Here is a 5,120-nt window from a genome sequence, read left to right on the forward strand (position 1 = left end):
TTCTGTGGTTTCGGCTTTATTTCGGAATGACCCCGCCCCCGCTCCAATCACGAACCAATGGGTGCTGTCAATCTCCCCCTCCCTTTTCCATAATTTACGGGAAATCGCGTGTCGCTCCTCCTCCCGTCGGGTGCATCAAGTGAATGAAATATATCCAGCGAAATCCCGGTTAGATTTCAAAATAACAGCATCAAGCGGAAGTTCAGTTTTGCCTTTAATATTACAAAATGTGGGCCTAACAACAAATTTAATGAGAAATACAGACTGTACTAAAAGAAAAAATATTTAATGTCTATGTTGATGTGTTAGTTGCTAGTCAAATAATGTATTTTTAAGCTCTGTGTAATTTTTCAATTGAACATTTGAATACAAATGAAAATAGAATGTATTGCAGTCATTATCAATTCAAATTAAATTAAACACAATGAAAGCTGACGTGTGTGCTTAAGCTCATTAAAATACTTACTTAAATTATAGTTATTTTTGTTCACTACAAACAGCATAAGCAATAAAATAACTGCACCATTAAGCCTTTTCTATGTAATCAGCAGAATTTCATTTCTTTACTTAGTTTGTTCATATGTGTACTTTTGCCTTGTTTATTGTTATTATTATTATTATTATTATTATTATTATTAGTAGTAGTAGTAGTAGTAGTAGTAGTAGTAGTAGTATGATTACACAAACTATTTTCATCCAATCAACACGAAATTTGGAGAAAAAAATTGTCATGCTGGACAAATTGTTACATTTTAGCATCATTTGTTGTCAGAATGTGGGTTCTTAATTATTTTTTCTTACTTTTTTAACATGATGAAATGGTACATTTCTAAACTCTCAGTTTCTCTAAAGATTATCACACAATCTTAATCTTAATCTTGTTAAGCAAAACCAAAAAAAGACCTGTTAACCTTTGATCTTGATCAGTATGTGGATGTGGATTCCATATTTTTTGGTTTGTTTGGTTTGTTTGTTTCTTTTTATTTTGTCACACAATAACCTCTACCTCAGCAGGTTCCCCCAAAACTGACACACTAATCTTTGTGGAAAACATATGAATAAAGTACAGTTTAAAAAGTGTCTGTAAACATCACTGGGGGCACATTTAAGGACACATTAATGAAATTGCTGCAACAAACACAACTTCAGTTGTGCTAATCTGAATGCAAAATTCCAGGATTGCTCAGACATGATGGAAGCATGTGCTCTCCAAGGGGTTTTTCCGGCTGGAATACGGAATATCATGTGAATGTGTCCGTGAGATGTTTTTGTTTTGACAGTGTGTAAATGCTATTATGGTAAAAAGGGAAGCTGCAGCCTGTGGGGTTTCATGCAGCTTCATGGAAATTCTTTGACATCTTCTGGTATGCACTCGCACATCACACACGCACACACATACACACACACACACACACACACACACACACACACACACACACACACACACACACACATAAACCACAAGGTTCCTGCTTTCACCCAGAGCTTCTTGATTTCCACACCGCACGTCACTCTGTTTCGTTTTCGTCTCCTCTGTCATGACCTGTCATTTTCCTTCAGCATTATTAAAGCACCTCTCATAATGTCTTCAAATTATGAGTATAATAAATAGAAAAATAATAATAATTAATATTTCAGGGGTCTAAAAGTCTGGAACCTGAATCTGACTGATAACAATATCTCATCAGGAACTCCAAAGATTCAAAATATGTCATTTAATCCATTTGATAAAAAAAACAAAAAAAACAGACTTTTTACAGTCAGGTCCATAAATATTTGGACGTTTTGCCACTGTACATCATCGCAGTGGAGTTGAATTGAAATAATCCAGATGTTCTTGTCGTGTAAACTGCCAGCTTCAATTGAAGTGGGTTAATAAAATGTCACATTATCCTTTGATATTTTTGTGCACAGTCCCTCCATTTTCAGAGGTCATATCTAACTGGGCAAATTACATATGATTTAAGTACTATTTTTCATACAAATCATCAACTTTACAGACATCCAATGTTTTCCTCATCATTTACTCACTCTGACCTGTTGTGTGGGCCGCTGAAGAGGAGGTACTGCTGGCCCACCACCACTAGAGGGCGCCCTGACTGGAGTGCGGGCTCCAGGCACCAGAGGGCGCTGCCGCCTCACAGGAGCAGCCAGGATGACAGCTGTCATCCATCACTAGAGACAGCTGATCCCAATCAATACGGAGGTATATCAGCAGGACGGCATCTCCACCTCATTTGCCGAGATATCGCCATACCTAAGAGGTAACGACTCTCAGCCGTTCGTGAGTATTGTTCTGTACGTGTTTTTGCAGGAGTACCTGTTTAATCTCTGGACCGCAGGAGCTGGTGACTGGGAACTAGGACTGCACTCCTTTTCCCCCTGAGAGATAACTGCTTACTCTGCACATTCTTGATTGTTGTTGACGAGAGGTGGAGGTGGACTCTCCACCCTCCGTGTTGCTGGGTGCAGCCGCATCCACACCTGACTGTTTCTGTTTCCTGCCAGCAGTACCGGATCCGGCGAGCGGAGGCAGTGGCCACCTGGGAATTCGGGACTTGGCGGCTCCAGTATCCCCGGGGTCCGGTGGTGGAGGAGATCGGGTTGGTTCCGGTTCGACTTGGACAGACGTCTCCTATCGTCGAGCCTGCCCACACGACACCTTTGAATTAGACTTAATCTCTCTGTTATCAGTTGTATTTGTTGTGCCCTTTTTTCACAACAGTAAAAACAGTGTTATTTGATTCCTCCATTGTCCGTTCATTGTCGCCCCCTGTTGTGGGTCCGTGTTCCTACACTTTCACAACAGGATATCTCGGCCAGCGTCATGGATCCCGAGGGGCGTCAACCGGCTGTTGAACGGCCAATGGAAGAACAGGACGCGCAGGTGTCCGCAGGAGGGGTAATCGGTGAGTTGCAGCGGATCCTCACCGCTTTCACAACTCGGTTAGATTTGATGACCGAGCAGCACGTCCTCCTGAACCGCAGGGTGGAGGCTCTCGCCGCGCAGGTGGAAGCGCGCCCTCCGGGCGCCGCTGCGGCTCTCCCTCCCGTAGACCCTGTGCGTAGCGTTGACGTTCCACTGGTTGTTCAACGACCTCTCCCACCTTCCCCGGAAGCATACATAAGCCCCCCAGAGCCGTACGGAGGCTGTGTGGAGACGTGCGTGGATTTTCTGATGCAGTGTTCGCTCGTCTTCGCACAGCGTCCCGTTATGTACGCGACCGATGCTAGTAAAGTAGCTTATGTTATAAACCTGCTTCGCGGTGAGGCACGCGCTTGGGCTACAGCGCTCTGGGAGCAGACTTCACGGCTCCTTCTGACATACGATGGGTTTGTAAGGGAGCTCAGAACCGTGTTCGATCACCCTAATAGAGGCGAAACCGCTTCAACCGTGCTACTGTCAATGAGACAGGGGCGCCGGAGCGCAGCTGCCTATGCAGTCGACTTCCGCATTGCGGCTGCGAGATCCGGCTGGAATAGCGCTGCCCTCCGCGCCGCCTTTGTAAACGGACTGTCTTTGGTTCTTAAGGAGCACCTGGTGGCTAAGGACGAACCGCGGGACTTAGATGGGCTCATCGATCTCGTCATACGGTTAGACAACCGGTTAGAAGAACGTCGGCGGGAACGAGACGAAGGGCGTGGCCGGGCACGCGCCGTCCCTCTCCCTTCCGGTTCCGACCGCGCTCCGCCTTCCCCACGCTCCACGGCCCCTGCGCTCCGTGGGGCCACAGCTCCCCCTACTGACGAAGCTATGGACACGAGTAGGGCAACATTTAGGGCACCAGATGCACAGAGGAGATGGGCCCATGGAGCTTGTTTTGTTTGTGGTGCAATAGAGCACCATATGAGAGACTGCCCCGAGCGGTTAAACTCCAACGCCCGCCCCTAGAAACTGGGCTAGGGGTGGGCCGAGACATTCACGTGGGACACACCCACATTTCCACACGACTCCCAGTTACGATCCTTTATGAGAACTCAACCCTGAAGGCCCCAGCACTGGTGGACACAGGCTCTGAGGGGAATCTGTTGGATAGCAGATGGGCCAGGGAGATAGGGCTCCCTCTGGTGGCGCTTACCTCGCCTGTACAGGTTCGGGCACTAGATGGCTCCCTACTCCCTCCGATCACGCATAAGACACCACCTGTAACGCTGGTGGTGTAAGGAAACCACCGGGAGGTGATCGAGTTTTTTGTGACTCAGGCCACTTCCCGTGTGGTTTTAGGTTTTCCCTGGATGTTGAAGCACAATCCCCGGATTGATTGGCCGTCCGGGGTAGTGGTTCAGTGGAGCGAGACCTGCCATCGGGTGTGTCTAGGTTCCTCGGTTCCTCCCGGCTCCCAAGCTAAGGAGGAGGTCAGAGTCCCGCCCAATCTGGGGACGGTGCCGGTGGAGTACCACGACCTTGTCGACGTGTTCAGCAAGGATCTGGCTCTCACGCTTCCCCCCCACCGTCCGTACGATTGTGCCATTGATTTGGTTCCGGGCAGTGAGTTCCCGTCCAGTAGGCTGTACAACCTCTCACGGCCTGAGCGTGAATCAATGGAGACCTACATCCGGGACTCGTTAGCTGCCGGGTTGATCCGGAATTCCACCTCCCCGATGGGCGCAGGTTTCTTTTTTGTGGGTAAAAAAGACGGCGGACTTCGTCCATGCATTGATTATAGGGGGCTGAACGAAATCACGGTTCGCAACCGATACCCGTTGCCCCTGTTGGATTCGGTGTTCACACCCCTGCATGGAGCCAAAATTTTTACCAAGCTTGATCTTAGAAATGCGTATCATCTGGTTCGGATCCGGAAGGGAGACGAGTGGAAAACGGCATTTAACACCCCCTTAGGTCACTTTGAGTACCTGGTCATGCCGTTCGGCCTCACAAACGCCCCCGCGACGTTCCAAGCCTTGGTTAACGACGTCTTGCGGGACTTCCTGCGTCTTCGTATATCTAGACGATATACTCATCTTTTCTCCGGATCCTGAGACTCATGTCAGGCATGTACGTCAGGTCCTGCAGCGGTTGTTGGAGAACCGGCTGTTTGTGAAGGGCGAGAAGTGTGAGTTCCACCACACTTTTTTGTCCTTCCTGGGGTTCATCATCTCCTCCAACTCCGTCGCTCCTG

The sequence above is a fragment of the Thalassophryne amazonica genome, chromosome 3 (assembly GCF_902500255.1).
Source record: "Thalassophryne amazonica chromosome 3, fThaAma1.1, whole genome shotgun sequence".
NCBI classification, from domain to species: domain Eukaryota; kingdom Metazoa; phylum Chordata; class Actinopteri; order Batrachoidiformes; family Batrachoididae; genus Thalassophryne; species Thalassophryne amazonica.